We start from the raw sequence: 19776 nt of genomic DNA, 5'->3' as shown, positions 1-19776 counted from the left end.
ACGTGTACTTGTTGCATGACCTTTTGACGTTTCTCACAGCCAGCAACAAGAAGAAGCCGATGCAGGAGGGGAACACCTGCTGTCACCGCGTGTAATTGGCCTGGTACGTTCGGAGGGGTCACCGAAGGCTGGCATTGCTGCTCCGGGCAGCTAGAAATCACTGGTGCAATTTTATCTCGGATTTTTTATGCTGCTTGGGGAAATTGCAACCATTTTTAAGCGAGCTTTGTATATAAGAAGTGTTATTAATACCCTAAAAATACTATTGCATTCAGCAAACGATGACCAGAGTGGTATCGGAGGGCTTCCGTGTCGGCGTTATTTGCACAAAGCAGTGGGTAGGATGCTAAGAAAAAGGTTTTTTCTGCTAACAGCCTGATAAATGGGCGCTGCATTTTCTTTGTAAAGGAGTAAATTAAGAAATACGGCCTGCTAAATGGCTGTTGCAAGGTAGATGGATACCTGGAGGAATCCACCATTTATCTGGCTAATGCTCATCTTGCATCATCCGAGTGTCTGCGGAGAAAACCCCGGAGCTGTAGGCACAGCTCTGGGTCGCATCTCAGAAGCTGCTCAGTTGTCGGCGGATGCAGGACCTGCCTCTTGGCGATGCATCGGTATTTTTTCCTGCTAGGGGGATCGAGTGCCTTTATAGCCAAGAGGGGTTGCGTTTCGAGGAGGAGAGTTCGTGGAATAAAAGCTAAAAATGGGAGTTCTTGCAAGGTAGGTTGTGTGGACGTGTGTGATGCAAGCGCGACAGCAACAACTTGCTGGTGAGAAGTGCAGATCCTCATTCAACTGGGCTCTTAGTGTTCCATCAAACTGAACATAATCTGAAATGATTAACTGGGTTGTGGCCGGAGTGCTCCTCCCATGGCAGGACCGGAGTCCTAAAGAAAACAGAACAGTTGAAGAAGTGATTCCTATTTGCCACGATGGATTTCAATTTATTTTTCACAGGTACTTTGCAACAAACGCCAGCTCTCTACCTATGCACCTGTGCTGATCTGGAAGTCTTGAATCCCTGTAGCTCCTTTTCAGCTTCGTGTCCCCAGTTTTTAAAAAGGAGGCTCTGTTCCCATACTCGGCAGGGATGTTGTGAGAATCAGCAGTTGGTTTTGTATCTGTCCATACAGCACGGCTCAGGCTGCAGGATGCTGCTCGACACCAGAGCTCACGCCTCAGTGGTGTCTACGATATGGTGAAATGATTCATCCCAGTACTAAAAAGTCTTATGTGACCAGTAGAACGGGACTTAGGAAGCACGTGGTAAGAGCATCTCTGCAGGTGTGGGCCGTCTGCACAAGGACGAGGCGATGAGGCTCCGGCAGACACAAGTGTTGTGTGTTTGCCTTGGGAAGCGCGTTACGCCCAGCTCTCCTTCACAGATAGATGCTTCACCCTCTTTTTGAACGAGTTGTGAACTGCTTTATGAAAGTTTTGAGCTCCTCCTTCTCCAAAACAAAGCCTTCCCGGCCAGGCCTTTTATTCTTTCTAAACTCTCCCCCAACTACAGTCCTGTTGGGAGTTGCTGTTTTAAGTGCCTGCGCTAACGCGGTTAGAAATGCCACTGATCTAACTCAATTAAAAAGCCACCTGTTTACCTACTCAGGCATAGCTGGTGGTCTGGCTAGTTGTCTTTTTTTCACTCCCACGTCCTTGGTTCCCGTGCCAAACCAGGCAGTACACAGCCGCCCTGCAGAAGCTAGTGAAGCAGGGTTTGGTGATTTTCTGCGTGCTGATACGATGGCGAGGCTGGGGAAGGAGTCCCTGTGCGTCGTGCCTTAGCTTGACTCATAGAGAGAACAGCATTATCCTGGAGGTGTCTCAGCTGTAGCCATATTTTTGTGTTCCCTGCTGTTGTCATTGTGCTTGTCACTTGATGGTTTCATGTCTTGGATGTCTAGAGCTAGCTATGTACAGAAAAAATGAAATATGGATGATGGCAGCGTTCTGAAACTCGGGCGCTTAAAGATGCAGTGCAGAAGTCCCTGAAATTGCTGAGAATTGCATTGTTGTAGGTTTTTGGGTTTAACTTCACATTCCTCGTCTTGGAAACTCTTGCCAGAGCAAGTAAAGCTTGGTTGGGACCCCGTGTGGTGTGAAAGGCAAGCATGGGATGGCTGGTCCCGCACCACGATGCCCGAGTGTGCTCTCATCTCCTGGGTCCTGGCAGCGATGCCTGCTGATGCTCAGGTCACCTCCCGGGGGATTTGCCATCTGCTTCAGCAGCAGATCCACAAGAGGCAGCTCCGTTCTTGGCCAGGAGAGCAGAAGCGAAGCTCCGCTTGCTTTTCCTGGGACTGTTCTTTTTACTTTTCCCTCCCATCTGGTTCACCTCCGCTCGGAGGTGCGGATTTACGTGGCTCGTCCACGGTGCCCCTTGAGACAGCATCTGCGATTCACCACCTGCATGGCTCGTGTTTGGAGAGGAGCGGAGCTTTGCACAGCCATTCCTGCAGGCTCCAGCGTTACCTGCAGGAGCACTGGTGCTGGCTCAGCAGTATGGGTGCCCCTTTTAATCCAGGTGAGGCTTCCCTAAATGCCACTGCCCATTGCTCCTGGCACTCCTTGCAGCAGGGTTCGTGAAGAGCATCAGCAGTGTTGCTGTTCTCCTGAACAGCCTCCCAGCACCATGTTTGGATGGAGGGGGATGACATAAACTGTCTTCCTACAAGGAACTGGGCTGAAAACCACAGTATTTGGCTTTCAGTGCTAGCTAGTCGTGCTTTAAAATTTTGCTGAAGGCGTCTTCTCAGCTTTATAGCTTTCCCTTTCCATCTCTTGCTTTGACATGCAGTTTCTTCTGCGTGGCAGAAAGGACCGGCTGCGTGGGAACGCGGCCTCTAGGAGCTGCCTAAACCAGCGTGGTAGAAACCAGTTTACAGCTGCTGTAGTCAAGATTTAATTTTTTTTTTTTTTTAGGGTGGGGGTGGATGGACTTATGTGGCATCTCTGTGCCTTACCGCATCTTGCTTTGAACTTGCTCCCGCAGGGTGGTGCTGGCTGGCGGTTGGTGGTGGCGATGATGAAGAACGTCAAACGTGATGAGTGTGAAGGCTTCAGGCATGGAGAGATGTGGGGTTGGTGTCGGCAGGGGGTGAAGCTCCCACAAGATGGGCTAACAGCGTGTTGGGCCCTGTTGAGTTGATAACCCCATCTGGCTTCAGAACCAGTTCTGTGGTGTCTTCATGGTGTCCCTGCCCATGGCAGGGGGGTGGAATTAGATGATCTTAGAGGTCCCTTCCAACCCAAACCATTCTGTGATTCTATGATCTGTTTGGGAAGGGTCACCCCAGGTGCTGGTTGGGCTTGGGATGCTCTTGGAAGCCTCATTATTGGGCAGTGCAATGTGTGGTCACCTGGGAGCACAGCTACAGAAGGACATCTGCAGCAGCAAGGCCGTATCTCTGCGTGCCCAGGCTTGCTGTTTTTCACCTCTTGATACCTTTAAAGTCCAGGCAGCTGAGTTGGTTTTTAGCTCCTCGATTTGCACATGGGATCTGCGTGGAGCCAACGCTGGTGAAGGCAGCCTTGGAGCTGGAGCAAAACAGTAGCGTGCTGCTTGGCCCTGGCTCTCTTCTTCCACGTGTTTGCCACAGGCTGTGCTGAGGTCCAGAGAGGCCACTCTGTGCTAAATACACCAGCAGGTCCCCCAGGGGACACCCTTCAACTGGCCTGACCCATCCCTTGGCCAGCCGGGTGACACAAGTGAGAGATTGACAGGGGCTAAGTCTGCACGTGGACCTCTTTGGGTAGGAACAGCGAGCATCAGCTTCAGCACGCCAGCTTTTCTTACATGGCCCAGTGGTTTTCTTTCTCCTAGTCTCTGTCTGGTCATCTGTGCTTTCAGATAGAGGCATGATGATTGGAAAAATTGGGTTTATATCAGTGTATAAGAATACATATGTGTGCACAGAACTATATATAAGGTATTTTGGTTTGCTAAAACAAATGGAGGCATAGCTTCCAGGTGGTGATGCCCTCACTGTGCCCTGCTCCTTGCTAGATCTTGTTGCGTTTCCTCTTCATCCCCTCTGGTCCCTCTGGTCTTTGCAAGGGCTGTTTTCCATAGGGATACTTCTTTTGTTGTAAGGGGCACTAAGGAATGGGGAAACTGCTTGTCCCAAGAGTGTGCACGAGAGCTCAGAGCTAATGATAGGGACTTGCTGCTGCACTTGGGGTGCTTCTGTTCCTCTCCCAGAATGCTGCTTCATATCTTCATCCCACAGGTGTTTCTCAGCCGTAGTATTGCTTTATGGGATGCTGCTGAGTGTGTGTAGAAGGGGAAAAGCAGATGGCGTGCAACTGGCCTGGCTGTCAGCGGGTGATGGGGATGCTGTGGTGACCCAGCAAATCTGCTCCCTGTAAACACACACCTGCATTACTCTGGATGTCCCGAGGTTTAGCTTCCAGCAGACCATCTACCTTATAGCAACAGGCAGTGTCACCAGGCTGTTAGCATATTGTGTGCTTTCTCAAACCAGTATTTTGGGTAATGTTTAAGCGTTGGGGTAATTTTTGTCCTGAGTTCACCCATGTGACAGTTTCTGCTCAGTTAACAGGGCTTTGCCTTCAAAAAGGATCCCATCGTGGTGTTTTTCCCTGCGTCTCAACACTTGTGTTACTGCAGGTGAAGGAGATAACCAGAGCAGCATTCGGGTAGCAAACCTCCCTTGCAGTGACAGCTGTGCTGAATGTGTGTTGGGATGGGCGATCGCTGCGCCGTAGTCCTCGTTGCTTTGGAAGAGCTGCCACCCTCAGCTTCCTCGGTTGTCCCTCTTGAGAAACGCCGTCCCCAAGTGACCCGGGATCTGCACAAAACTCCCGGTCTTCCCCCAAGAAGTAGGAAGGTGTTCTCCCACGTCATCAACGTGAGTGGGGTTTGGCAGCACAGAGCGTGCAACTAGATGGAACGCTCCTCGTGCTTGGGTGTGAGCATTGCTGTCGCTTCTCGTGTTTGGGAGCGCTCCTCAGATAGCTAAAACTTGGGTGTTGAGGATTTATCTTCTCTTTGAGATGCGGGGGAATACAGAGGCATGCAGTTATTGCTAAGGACAGCTCTTGGATGTTTGTGCTTTTCAGAAATGAGCTTCATCTCTGCCATGTGTTAAAGGACTGATGAGAGCTTTCCTGTGCTGGGCAGGTGTTTGGACAAAGCACTGGCACCTGAAAACGTGTGAACCGTGGAAATGCTCTGTTGATTGCTCTCCTGCAGCATCATAAGTCTGCTGGTGGCTGCCATCACATTTTTCAGGCTGTCAGTGCCCTGTTTTGCAGCTCAGATGGGACAGAGGAAGATGAAACTGTCTTTGTCCTCCCTCCACACATCCCAACCGCAGGGTTGACAATTTAGCCTTATTTATTCACGCATGTATCTTTTAAAGAAGTGGAAGGACTGATTTTTCTTGTTTGACCTGGAATTTGCAGAAACCCAGCCTCCACGATAGTGTCTTAAAAATGAAGACATCTGTGCAACCACCTTACCTTCTGCAGTGAGCTGCCAATGAATCTGTCCTGTGTCAGGCAAGACTTTTTGGCAGTTCTGGCTGCAGCCTCTGGTTTTCAGGGCACATCAACATATTTTAAGTTAGCTGCATCCCTGGGCTTTCTCTTTTGTGAGTTCTGGATTTCTTTTTGTGTTAAAACACCTTCTCTGCACAAGGGCAGGTTTCAGGGTAAGGAATTTCCTCCTTACACCCAGCTGGAATCTACCCTCTTCCAGTTTAAAACTGTTGTTTCTCCTTCTCCTATCACCACACACCCTAGTGAATAGTCTCTTCCCATCTTTCTTGTAGGCACCCTTCAAATACTGGAAGGCTGCTATAAGGCCTTCTCTTCTCCCAGAGCCTTGTCTTCTCTAGGCTAAATAAACCCAACTTTCTCATTCTTTCTTCACAGGAGAGGTGCTCCAGCCCCTTGATGATCCTTGGGGCCTTCTCCTGGACCCACTCCAACAGGTCCATACCCTACTGGGGGCCCCAGAGCTGAACGTAGCACTCCAGGTGGGGTCTCACAAGAACAGAGGAGGGGGACAATCACCTCAATCCCCTCCATCGCCCTGCTGGCCATGCTACTTTTGATGCAGCCCAGGGTATGATTGGCTTTCTGGGCTGCAAGCGCACATTGCCAGCTCATGTTGGGCTTCTCGTCAACCAACATCCCCAGGTTCTTCTCCTCAGGGCTGCTCTCAATCCATTTTCCACACAGCCTGTGTTTGTGCTTGGGATTGCCCCAGCCCAGATGCAGAACCTCGCACTTGGCCTTGTTGAACTTCATGAGGATCTCCCAGGCCCACCTCTCAGGCCTGCCCAGGTCCCTCTGGATGGCATCCCTTCCCTTCAGCGTGTCGACTGCACCACCCAGCTCGGTGTCATCGTCAAACTTGCTGAGGGTGCACTCAATCCCACTGACTGCCACACTGCAGTCCGCAGTAGAATTGTCATGACCAGCTGTAGTGGGTTTATGTGGCAAGGTTTGGTAGCGGGGGGCTATAGGGGTGGCTCTCTGCGAGAAGAATCCGGAAGCTGCCCCATGTTAGATAAGGGCCCCGCCACTGGCCAGAGCTGGGCCAGTAAGTGATGTTGTTTGTGCCTCTGTGAGAGCAGATTTAAGAAAGGGGAAAACAAAACAAAACAAAACAAAAACCTGCTGGGCAACAGCAGCTGGGAGAGAGGAGTGAGAACCATCCCTGCAGCCCCCAAGGTGAGTGCAGCAGGAGGGCAGGAGGTGCTCCAGGCACGCAGCAGCAGTTCCCCTGTGGCCTGTGGAGAGGCCCCTGGTGGAGCAGGCTGTCCCCCTGCAGCCCATGGGTCCCACATGGAGCAGATCTCCACGCTGCAGCCCGTGGAGGAGCCCCCGGTGGAGCAGGTGGATGTGGCCTGGAGGAGGCCGCGGCCCATGGAGAGCCCCCGCAGGAGCAGGCCCCGGGCCGGAGCTGCAGCCCGTGGAGAGGAGCCCACGCAGGAGCAGGGGGTCTGGGGGGAGCTGCCGCCCGTGGGGGACCCGTGCTCGAGCAGTTTGCTCCTGGGGGATGGATGGACCATGTGGTACGGAGCCATGTGGGAGCAGTTGTTGAAGAGCTGCTGCCAGTGGGCAGCCAATGCCATGAAGGAGTGGCGGAGCTGAAGCACCAGGGACTGACCACAGCCCCCATTCCCCGTTCCCCTATCACTGGGGAGGAGGATGTAGAAGAGGTTGGATGGGGGGGGAGGTATTTTTGATTTCTTTCCTTTGTTTCTCACTGCTCTAGCTTGTTAGTAATAGGCAATAAATTTTACTAATCTCCCTACTCTGAGTCTGTTTTGCCCGTGACGATAATTGTTGAGTGACCTCCCTGTCCTTATCTCAACCCTTGAGCCCTTCCCATCATATTTTCTCCCCTTTTCCTTTGAGGAAGGGGAGTGAGAGAGCGGTTGAGGTGGAGCTTGACTGCCCAGCCCAGTAAAAACACCACACCAACTCAAATGGAGGTTGAACGGTTCCTTTTCAGGTTACAGCACATCCAGGACATAGTGCAGCCACATCATCCTGGGAGAGCCCCCACCACGTCCCTGTTTCACCCTATCACAGCCAGAGGCAGCACTTTTAGGTCCCTTTGTATCCTCTACTTCTGCCAGCCCTGCCAAGCACCGTCATTGCCCTACCCCCATCTATTTCCCATCTCTTTTCTTCCCAGGTGCCCCGTAGCTTGGGAGAAGCCCCACCTACCATTGTGAAGAAGCTCATAGCAAAGCAGCTAACAATCACTAACCAGCTGATGAGTAGGCAGTAACATGTCTCACATCATAGGAGGCCCTGGAGGATCCAGAACCAAATGGCCATGGGGCCAGTAGATAGGTAAATTGAGGGGGTTGTTGTCCTGATGGCTGTAAAATTCGACAATACCGCCTTCACTCATGAGAAACCAGGCTAAGAAGGATGTGAACAGCCTAGGGAGACTTCACAGCAAAGCAAGAATGAGCCATCTGAGAAGAAGATGAAAAGGTTCGTTTCTTTTTTTTTTTCCCTGAAGAAGGGCAGTTAGGAAGTGGGATCGTAATCACCATCATCTCTTTCTTCTAAAGAGGCACCAGCAATTTGTCTTTGTTTACACCAGGGTTAGAATACAAAGCTGTAGGTTTCAACTACAGAATGAACATTAAGATATACTTAAGCAGGGAAATGCATTATATGAACAATCCCAGTTCACTGTGATACTCGGTAATACGTTTTCAGTAATAAGGAAAAATAGTTTTATTAAGCATTCTGTAAGAAAAGATGCTTCGTGGAAACTACAAGCAGCACTTTACACCTGTAATATATTAAAAACATCTTTGAAAAGTACTACATCTCATTTCAGATACAATTGAATGCTGGTATTGCAGAAAATGCATCTAATTGCCATTAATGAACAGCCTTGGTAGTTACAGATAGGGCTCTACCCATTTGCTAGCAATGTTCTGCTTTGCTTACTTTTTTCCTTCTAAACCAAAAGTCATAAGTAAAAATTGCTGCATATTCTTCAGTACAGTTGTCTTCCCTTCGTGTAGTTTGAACTGACTTCTAGCTCAATGCCTCATCCTGAGCAAACACTAGAGTGAAAATCATGACGTTCTACCAAGTTAAGCTGCATCTTTCTTAACGTTATAGACGTTAGATGAAGGCTTAGGTGTGATGTCCACCAAGCTCTTAGGGTGTTTGCCCTCATCCTTGTCCATTCACTTAGGTCCATGAACCACACAAGATGGGGACTGAGGTCTGCAGCCTGATCGGGCCTCCAGCTATCCCTAAGGTCCTGTAAACACCTTTTAGTGGAAACAAAGAGAGGTAGGGGCGGAACTCTTCTTGGGGTTAACTACCATGTCAGCTTTCCAAGAAGTTCCTAAACAGGTCCTTCTGGAAGACCTTCTGCAACACAAAGGGTAGAGAAGGGCACATCTCTGGAAAATACTTTAGTCACCAGGGAGACTTCTCTTCAGGTTTCCAGTCAATTCTTCAAAGCAAGTGAAGAATCAGATTTGTCTGAGTAACAGCAGAATTAGAAGGTTGGTTTAAAGCCAGCTGAGGGAGAAGGGAAGAATCCAGACCTCAGTCCGGTACTGTCAACCTGTTTCCTTGCAAATCTAATGGTACGAGCTACGGTCTGAATGTCCAAACTAGTCCTCCATGAGTCCAGTTAGGCTTTTCTTGACTGAAGCATACTGAATGGGCTCGTTTTCTTCACTGCATTTCCAGGAGTCTTTGCATCCCAAACACACAGGTCTTGGACTGTGTGTATAGAAATATAGTCTTCATTCTTTGAATCCTCAGGTGCTGGAGGAGTGCAGTCCTCAAATTCTGCAGGAGTACAGCCAAGCGCTGCGGGAACGGGCTGATCAAAATCTGTTGGAACATAGTTCTCGTGTCCTGGAGGACTGCAATGCTCAGATTCTGGATGGCTGTTCTTCCCAAAGTTGGGGGCGATACATTTCATTAACTGAAGCAGGAGGCTTTACAGCTTTCCTACCTTTGAGCTCTGGTGATGTCGGTCTTTCTCCACCTGGAACGAGAGGAGTCAGTTGAGTAGAAATCTCGCCACCAATTAGACAAAACTGTGATACATGGGAAAGAGACAGGGTCAAAAATTGGCGAAGGCTGGCTCTGTTGGTGCAAGCGGTCAAAGACTGTGTTAAGGGACCCCCTCCTCCTGTCCTCCAGGAGGGAAGGAAGCACGGAGGGAGAGAGGCCAGGTCAACCCTTCCCCAGAGCAGTTGAGCTGGAGGCTGTTGCACCCACCGTATTTCATTGCCAATTGCAGAATTTTGTGTCTGCCTGCCAGCATTATTACTTCTCAGCAAGGTGCAGTTGTTTAGAGGCTAGTAGGACTTTTGGTCTGTGTATGGGGAGGGATATCTAGAAGTGATTAGAAAATAATTTTAAATACCTGTGCTTTCCAGTTAATCTTTTGCAAGTAGCATTGAACAGTCTGTTTCTTCCCCTGTACTTGTAACAAGCCTATTGTCACGTTGTAGGCATTTTTATGATAACAAAAGACATCATGTATCTACCAAAGCTCAGTTAACTAAGGCAAATGGAAGCCCTCTGTTGCCAAACAACAACGGGTGGCTGGGGATGTTGATTTCTCTAGGGATTAGTAAATTTGGCATATGAGTGTACTTCTAAAACAAAAACTACATGCTCTCCTGGTGCCAGGTAGAGAAAGGGTGTTATTTCCATTGATTCCTTGTCTCTTAAATGGTCTGCAAAATCATGTGTTAGACTTTTTTGTTCCAACAGTAATAGGGTAATGACAGTAGCAAAAAATGGGTAAGAAACAGTCCGGGCAGACTGTGGAGTTGAGAGACAGATGTATTAACGCATCCCTGGGACTGAAAAATGGCCCCGTGGTCTATCGTAAACAAAGCAAGGCTGCATCTCCAGAAGCACTTGCTGTGTACTGCACACATTTAATAATGCAAGTTGTTAGTGAAGGTAAAAGCTGCATCACACTGTGAAGTGCTGACTGTCCAGAGCTTGCACAAGTTGCTTGAAAATCGTCGGCACCCTTCTGGCCTGGAGGTGTCCTTCCTCCGCAGTTGGTGTTTGGGTGCCTCTTGGGGTGTGTATTTTCATAGCCCTCTTGGTTTTTGCTAGATTTTGTGAGTGCACGTTAACTTGTTTCTTACAGTCAGCTAGATCTTGGTGGTGGGGTTGGACTTTGCTAGACATGAAGGGGTGACCTAAGAAGGCAACTGGGCTCATGGGTGTTGACCCCATGTCTTCATTCTGGGGAGGACTCCGGACTCCAGCTCCGTGGGGGTCCTTGGACTTGCCATCTTTGAATCTCTTCTGTTGAGAAAAGTTGGCTTCTAGTTAATGAAATTACCTCTCCAGCACTGTCCTGCTCCCTGGCCCTTATTTCTTCTTTGGACCTGTGCTATCTTCTTAGGACTGGGGTTCTTTGTGGTGTGCTCCAGTGAGAAAAAGTGAAAGCAGATAGAAGAAGAAACTCAACGTTAGAAAGCCCTGCTGGATAGGAAAACCTGTTCTTGCACAGCGGTGGCTCCCAGATGCTTCTGCTGACCCCTCAAGGCATGCCATTGAGCCATGTTTCCGTGGTGGATATCCCTTGGGTTGTACTGGAAGTGGGAGCCTGTGCAGTGGGAGTAGTAGGGTGATGGTTGGACCAGATGGTCTTGAAGGTCTTTTCCAACCTTAACGATTCTATGATCTTAGGGAGATGATTTAAATATTTTCCCTTGGCTGATCTTTAGTTTGCTTGGGCCTACTCTGTAGAGTCTGGGCTAAGGGGTCCAGTTGGCATAATTTCTCTTTCCTCTCACAACCATCCTCATGCATAATGTCTCTGATAGAGGGCTCGTATCATCTTCTAAGCTCTGTATTTGCAGCAGGCTGTGCAGCCTCTGCTGCTGCTGCTGTAGGGTAACCATAATGAAAGGCAAACCACCAGAGTTTACTGTCTAAATGAGCAGGTAATTACGTATGTTAAAAAGGGAGGGGGAAGGAGGGAGGGGAATCTATAGGCTGATGTGTTGTTTGCAGTATGCTCTAATCATTTTATTTTGTAATCTAATTATAAGAGAACAAGGGGAGGAAAAAGTTAGGTAGTAATCAGAGCAGCTGACTCATGGCATTGAGTGGATAAACAATTCTCTCCCTTGAAAAAATGAACGTGTTTTGAAATTGCTTTTGAGAGTTAATATTTTATATTTACAGGTGATAGACCTTCTGTTATGTCGTAATTAATCTTGACAGCGAAGAACTTTCTGACTCTGTTACCTGATTAAATCAGATTTGGTGCTGCTGTGGTAGGGTTTCTTAAGCTCCTAACGTTAGCCAGGCAGAAGTTCACTGGCCAGAGACCTGTGCTGTGAACCCACCTATAATTTTCCCATGTTTTTGCCGGTAGCATGTCCCTCTAACCAGCAGAAAACAAACAAAATCCCAACTTCTGAAAAGTCATGACCTGGAGAAAGTCATGTTGACTTTTCTGTCTTTTATGATTAAGTTATTCTGTGGCTTTTTTGCCCTGTTTCTTGCTGCTGCTGCTTTTCTGATGAGATGTTGAACTTTGGTAAAAAATACAAAAAAAAAAAAAAAAAAAACACCAACAACAACAAAACTGTGTTTGTCTAAAAAACAAACAAACAAAAAACCTGCTGGATCTGATTACTTACATTAAAATAAATGTTCAATTTTTCTATAGAAAGTAGGTGTCCAGCAGATTTTTAGGTAACTTAACTTTATTGGTGACACCTACACTCATTCCTGAGCAGAAGCCTAAGCCATAGGACTGCTTTTTTTCTGAGTGCATGTAGTTGTAAGAGCTCTGTAGTCCCACTGCCTATACATTAATTTTGGAGGGTTTGTCACCTGTGGAAAGAGCCACAGGGAATGTGCCAGAGACAGAGAGAGGGAAAGTCTCAGAGGTTTTAGAGAAGAGTGCTTCTTACTTTGGCAAGAGTTTGGCCCTATCTTGAGTCTTCTTGCTGGTAATGGCTGTTTACACCTGATTGCACATTTCATTTTTCTAAAGATAACGTCTGGGATACCTTGTAGTTTGGGGTTATGATCAAGGCAGAGCAATTTCAGGTTACGCCTTCGTGGTTGCACCTACAGGTCTAGGTCTTCGTGCCTGTTGGGCTGCTCCAGCTCACGGGAGGTGTCTGGGCTCTTAACTTTCTGCTAATTCACCAGATATTTGTTCATCCACCGGTGTTTAAATGTGTCCTGCCAAGCTGAAAACATTACAATCGCAGCATTTAAAAAGTTCCTTGTTGAAAAGATGTCCTGGTCTGCTTGGCCTTTTCTGGTTTTGTGATGGACACGGGTCCATTGCTTGTCGTCTGCGAGGGTCCTGCTGGTTCTCACCCTTCCAAAAGCTCCCCTCCTGACACGGAAACACATCCCTTGCATCAGCCATTCACCGCATGCAGTCTAAGGATGCACATTAAAAACTACACAGAACTTGAATCAGCTTTTAAATACTCCAGCTCCTTGCCAGCCCTGCGCTCGGTGTGAGGGAGGCAGCTCTTGGCAGCTGGGGATTTGGGCAGCTGTTGGGCCAGGACGCTGCTTTACGAACCCCTTTGCTTTTGGCTAGCTGCAGCTCATGCTCTGCAAGTTTAATTTTGCTCATCCACTGCGATACGCTCAGCCTGGTGCTGTTTGTCTCCGTGTCAGAGGTGTTTTATCCTGCCCAGCTGAGGCAGGATGGGCTGAGGGGGGTGGCTGGAGGTGCTGAGGGAGATGCTCGGAGCTGGGCAAGCAGCTGAAGGCACCACCTGGATGTCTGGGCATCTTCCAATTGCTTGCGTGAGCCAGCAAGGACAGTCCACTCCCTTATGCCTCCTTTCAGACGCTGGCACAACGCACGGAGATGTCTGGTTGTCTCTTTAACTTTCCACCTGTGTATCACAACTTGGCCACCGCTGCCTCGCCGTTGGACACAACATACATTTATAAACAGGAGGGGAAAAAAAAAAAAAACAAAACAGGTCCTGTGAGAGTTCTGAGGCTGTGGATTTCACTCGTTCTGAATAAATTTGGGGTTTGCAAGGCATCTAACCGCTGTCCAGTCCTCCCTCGGTGCTCAGCAGGGATGTCTGGGCAAATAGCCTTGTTTTCCTTGGCGCGGCGCCCGAAGCAATTCATGGGCCTCTAGGGTGGCTGGGAAATAAAAGCTGGAAAACCGCTACCCAAAGAAAGTTTCGGTGCCCAAAAGCTGGAGAAATGCTGCCGTTTTGGGACAGCGGTGGTTATGTGTCAGCATGCTTTGGTTTTTTGTAGGTCTGCTCTGACCGTTGCCCTTGTGGTCTGACCTCGTCAGCTGGAGGTGGCGGTGCCCGTCTTTAATATCCAGCACCACACACTGGTTTTGTCTGCAGTTTGCTCCTCCAGTTGAGCTGGGTGCTGACTTTGCACACGGGAGCACCTGTAGCGGGATGATTTGGGATGACAGCCTCATGAAGTGGCAGCGCACAGCCTCGGTGTTTTCTCCTATGGGAGCCCCATTTGAGACCTTTCTGGGTCTTTATGTTGACCAAGGGCTTGCTGTTACTGCTGTGCCCTACAACTATACTCTAGGAAACATGTCAATAGGGCAGCTTTTGAAATAGTCACAGTTTATAATGAGTCAAGGCCTGGCTGAGCTCTGAAATGCCATGGGGAACCTGATCTGTGGAAGTGGACCGATGACATAAGGACAAAAGCCAAAAATTTAAGCCGTTGAGCTGCCTGTTGACTGGCAGCCTCGTGAGTCTTTGCTGGGGTCTGAAGAACAAAACTGTACACGATGCTCTTCACGTTTGCTCACGTTTTGCTCCGAAGTCCTATCTACCAGGCTGTGGAAGCTGGCTCACGTCACCTTCTCCATCTACAGGGCCTGCAGAAGACACCTCCAGGGGATCTTCCTCTTTCTTCATCTTCCTCCCACTGGCATCAAGGGGGTTTGGATCTCCTATATGGTGTGTGGGAGGAACATCCTGATTTGCTCCCCACACTTCCAGCCTGGGCTAGCCAACACCTTTTGCTAGGACTTACTGAAGGCCATAGACCTCTCTGAGATATCCCTCAGCAACACACGAGTTTGGAAAATGGAGATGCCCTTTTTTGATGGCAGTTTCCAGGCCATAAATGAGGAGGATCTATGCCATAATCACAATTCAGTGAAGTTTTAAGGAGGTATTTCAGTCTCCTTGAGTCACTTCTGCTGGTAAGGGTTCCCTGCTCAGCTGGGGCTCCGTGTTGCGACAAGACTTTGTGGTCACCTTTCAAACCACCATCTCTTCTTCCCCTTACTTTCTGCTTGCAATACCTTAAATCTCTTTCCTTTTTTTTGGTGGCTTTTCTAAGGGCTGGACTCTCCTTTGTTCTCCTTTCAAGTCCAATTCACTCTGGGTAAAACGGAGCTGGAGGCAAAGTTGCTGTCCCTTTTTGAAGTTTGTCCTTTGTGTCCAGGACACGTTTGTAAGCAGTGACATTTTGCTGGCTGCGTGTTTTTGGGCAGAGCTGTCCTGCCTATGGGATCGCTTGTGCAAACTCAGCTGAACGTCCTGCTGAACCTCTGCTGGCCTTGTTACCTTTGCGAACCTTGTGGGGTCTGTAGGGCAGTGCTCTGCTGGAGAAGAAGTCTATGTACAGAGACACGGATGGCAGAGATTCCTGGGGCAGTGGGCAGTGTGGAGCGTCCAGGAGGGATAAAACCCCATCCTGTTCCTTGCACATCTCCGGGGTGTTTTTGTCTACTAATGCATCTGGTGGGGCTGAAGAAATATACTTTGTTTAAGAGGTGGTGCATTTTGGTGAGATGGGAGAAATCTCACCAAGGGAAGGGAAGCAGGGGCCTGACTTGAAATATCTTCTGTGGGGCTAACAGCTGGCATGGAGCTTTTCTGTACCCTGCTTTTTGATTTTGCATTTTGGATGGATGGCTGAAGAACGAGGGGGTCAGTGGATACTGTGTGCTCCTAAGTCAGCAGCAAGCTTGCAATAATACAGAAAGCTTTTGTCTCTGTGTGAGCAAATATCTAATTCCAGAATTAAATCCTTCCCGTCCCAGGCCCCTCGGACATTGCTCCAGCTGGGCAGTGCTCTGACGAATGGGTGGTGCTGTGACCCCCCTTCTCCGGCCACAAAGAAGGATCCATCCTAAAAAAACAATGTCCTGGCTTCTCTGGAAGGAGCCCAGGCATCCCTGAGCAGTGCTCTCCTGCCCACGTTGGGGTTTTGGTATCACATTTTGATGTGTGTACACACACCATTGAACATCTGGCTTCTCTCGCGCAGAAATATTTTGTCAGGATTTGTTTCCCCTCGTGGCTGCTGAACAATGTGTGAACTTGGAAAGCGTTTGATTGATTGAATGAGATTTACCTCTGAAATGTGTTTTTTGTGTATGAGCAAACCTGTGGCATTGGGGTAGTTGGAAGGAAAACGAGATGTATTGTTCATAATGCCACCGAAACCTTTTCAGCTAAGAACCTGCTGTCCTCCCCTCGCCCCAATTTTTCAGGTGTAGCAAGCTTGAAAGCTGGAAACCTCAGAGTCGACACGACACGACACGACAAATATCTTTTTGGGAAATACAGAACAATTGGTATGTTACTAAGGGGGAAATGCTACTGATGCTGTATTACTAAAGGAAATCCCGCTGTTGCTTTTTTTTTTTTTTTTTTCCCCTGAAGCTACCGAATTTACTGCACAGTTAATGTGCTGAAAGAAAACTGCAATAAATTAGTCTCTCTAGTCAACCATACTCGTACTACGGAAATGCTCATATTTATGAGAGTGGTCAAACATCCAGTAGTGTCCAGAGATGTATGGCAGTGTTTACAATGGACCATAGCACTCTGTGATTTATCACGGTGCACTACATAGCAGGCTATAATGTGTCTTGTAATTAGTGTAATGTACCCTGTAATAGCTGTGAAATAAATTCTGCGCCGAAACTTCCAGCCCCAAAACACAGGATCTACTACAGATTCCATGAAGATAGAGGAAGAAAATCATCTAACATCTTCCAGACCTCGAAGTGAGGTCTGTAGGACATGCATCCACAACCCACAGGTTTCATGTCCGAGGGCAAAATGTCTGTTAACTTTCCACTGGGCTCCCTTTCCCTTCCCTGAAGAAGGGTTTTCTCTGTCTCAAAGCATCGTTCTTCAGTGCCAGGTGTTTTCCTGAGAAATACAGGTAGCTGTGATACACGGAAGGTATTACATGATTAATTATGATTAATCAGCCAACCCCGTATTTTTGCTTGCAACCTCTTGATGTGGCTTTTCTTAACACTTGGTCATTTTAGAGAGGGTACAACTGAAAATCACATTTTGAAGCTCTTTGGGCATCTTCTTTTCTCTTATCTTTGTTGTAGCTTGCATTCAAGTGGACAGCAAAATGTCCTTTCTTGGTGGTGGTGGCTCTTCATGTGCACTTTTCGAATGTATCTTGATACAGCTGAGAAATGCAGCCAAAATATCCTATTTATTTATTTCCCCCCTTTTGGAGGTCTGTAGGACTGTCCAGTCCTGATGTTCCTAGACAAAGGAACTGGCTCCCAGATGGCTGGGCTGTTGAGAAGGACCAGGCTCATATCTTTGGGCATTGCTTTCCTGCAGAGGTGCCCTCTGAGTGCTTGGGGAAAAAGTCTCGTAGTTGATGTAGGATGGAATTGATTTCATTACTTGCTATCTTTTTAGTATAAATGCTTATTTTAGTGTTTTTGGCTAAGGAGATTTATTACTCAGATTCTTATTAGGTAGAATTGCAGGAGAGAATTTCATTTTTTTGGGGCTGGTGTTGTGGCTTTTTCTTTCTTTTTTTTTTTTTTTTTCCTTCTCTCACTATCTGTCTTTCACTCCATAGATCACGAGTATTTGATTGGGGGTGGAAGAGTCAAACCAAAACAAATTTATTTTATCTGTCAAACTTCCTCTTTGTAATATTCTTCTCTATGTAAAAGATGACACAAAATCAATCTCCCGGCTACCTTAGCCATTCTGCTTGTGGCGGCTTGTGCTCAATGATCATTATTTTTGGTTCGGTTGCATTTTATTCTTTAACGTGTTTTCAAATACATCATCAAACAACAATGCTTACGCAGGAGGAGATCCTCGTTTCATTTGAAGGTCTGAGTACAGATATGCATTCACATGGCCTTTTTCTAACCTTTTGTGATCGTGTCGTGCTTCTTCTTTAGACAGGGAGTCTGGGGGAAGGAGTTCAGTGACAGGCAAGAATGAAGAACAGGGATGTTATATTGCAGAAGGGGAGGTAGCTTCCATGTTCTTTTTCAAGCAATAAATTTATGAAAGCTTCCAAATATCCTTTAGTTTGTGCTCTGATTCTATAACTTTTCTTTCCCATCCTGCTGCTCTTTTGCCTTTTCAGATTCTCCATGGTCTTTGTGATGGATTGTGAAAGCGAATGCATGGTTGTAAGTGAAATGAACCAAAACATGAATTCTTAAAACTGCTGTTCCACTAATGTGATTCATTTTTTCCCCCTGCATGCTTTAATTCAGTACAAGTTCTTCCATACTATCACTTTTAATTCTAAGAGACTCTTTGAGAGCCATTATATTTGTAGAGTTTCTAATTCAGGAGGAAAAAAAGGTGTGGATGTCACTGAGATTCTAACCTGTGCTGAGTGACGTCTCTTCTAACAGGTCTTTTTATAGTCAAGACTTTGCAGGACCTTCCTGTTTCCCCCCCCCAAAAAAAAAGCATTAAACATTAACTCCATCATTTGAGTTATCGATCTTTTAAGACTGGGAATTGTTTTTTTGTTGAGAGAGTATTGGAGAACTAACTGATGACAAAAGGTGATGAACAGAAGGTCTCGGAGTGAAAGCGCACCCCACCGATAAGAAGGCACTGAGAACTGTGGTTCAGTGGAAGGTCATTTTTCAGATAAAAGACCAAAACAGTGAATTTTGAGCCCAAACACCACAAGGGACCTAAATATGAATCTGAATGTGAGTCAGCGGGGTGTTCTTCTGGCAGGGAAGGTCAACCACGTCCCCTGTTAATAAAGCATATTTAGCAGGTCCAAGGGAATAATTCCCCTCCATTTGATACTTGTGAGACTGCATCTGGCCTCTGTGCCCAGTTTGGGGCTCCCCAGTACAAAAAAGACACTGGTTTGTGTCCATCTTTAGGACAAGGTGCTGGTAAGCACCTTCAGGAGAGGCCACCAAGATGTCTGAGTGTTGGAGCAAGGATGTACAAGAAGAGACAAGAAGAACTGGATTTGTTCATCCAACAGATTTTCCAGAGGACATTTTGTCAGGATTTTTGCCAGAGGACATGGCAGAGACATCATTATTTTTGTTTGCAACTCACCACAATGTTTTTTTGAAGACTGGAATGGAGAGCTGAAGAGGTTGTGAGATTTACATCCTTGGAGATACTCGAAACTTAACTGGGCAATGTCTGACCAAATCTAACTGGAGCTCCTTCGAGGAAGATAGACGTAGAGACTTTTGGAGGTCAATTGGAACCTAAATAATTCTGTGATTTTAAGTTGGCCTTCATTTAGGCATGAACGTGAAGGTGTTCTTGCCCCATGGGGTGAATCTGCAGAGATTTACCCCATTTTCACTAAGCAATTGCTGGTTTCCTGAACTCCTCTGAAGGCACCTGTGAAATTATCCTTTTTTCTGTTCTTCCATTAAGCTATTGAAGAGATTTATGCTATCGAAGAGATTTATTTCTTGAACAGCTATTCCCAGACTGAGAGTTTTCAGTCCTCTAAGTGGGATTGCAGGCTGGGTGGAAATGCAATTGTTGGGGTGAAGAGACAGCAGTCAGAAAATGGGTTATCAATGCAAAAGAGACGTCTTCGGTAGAGTGATGAACTGATGATGTGCAATACCAATCATGCTCTTGCTAGTCTATAAATGTAAAGTTCCCCTTGCCCTGAGACTTCCGCAATTAAATGATATTAGCAGTGTCTTCAGCTGTGTCCCATTTAGCTTTTCAGTGAGCGCTGGTTGCATTTGAATTTCAGTGTCTAAGAAACGGGTGGGTTGTTGCTGTTGCTGTGTTGAACACCAAGGGCAATACCAGTTTCTGTACAATGGCAAGCTAAAACCTTACGAGTTGCCAGCTTTTCAAGATGTCTTGGCTCATGCGGAGATAAACTCTTCTCCTGGAGGTGTTACAACTGAAATTGGAAGGCACAAGATTTTCTGATGATTTTTCCTGCAACAGTTGATTACTGCTTCCGTAATCGAGTGGAGTGAATGGCCTGATGTAAAGCTGGACGTGTGGAGACCTTTGCTCATCTTTAGTC

General features: G+C 47.3%; 1 protein-coding gene across 6 annotated transcripts in view; it reads left to right on the top strand.

Moving 5' to 3' along the window:
* TSNARE1 (t-SNARE domain containing 1) overlaps positions 1-19776 on the top strand; it is a 461283-nt gene that overhangs the window by 43972 nt on the left and 397535 nt on the right. Inside the window, exon 3 of one of the 6 annotated variants that reach the window (XM_040547408.1) lies at positions 2996-3083. The exons of 3 other annotated variants lie outside the window; for them this stretch is intronic. The gene's annotated coding sequence lies outside the window, so the exon portion shown is untranslated. Of the gene's footprint in view, positions 1-2995; positions 3084-7845; positions 7987-17896; positions 17918-19776 lie in introns of those variants that run through there. 2 more of the 6 variants (XM_040547412.1, XM_040547409.1) reach the window with 2 other exon arrangements.

Source organism: Cygnus olor, chromosome 2 (genome assembly GCF_009769625.2).
Source record: "Cygnus olor isolate bCygOlo1 chromosome 2, bCygOlo1.pri.v2, whole genome shotgun sequence".
Lineage (NCBI taxonomy): Eukaryota > Metazoa > Chordata > Aves > Anseriformes > Anatidae > Cygnus > Cygnus olor.
This window is presented reverse-complemented; position numbering and strand designations above follow the sequence as displayed.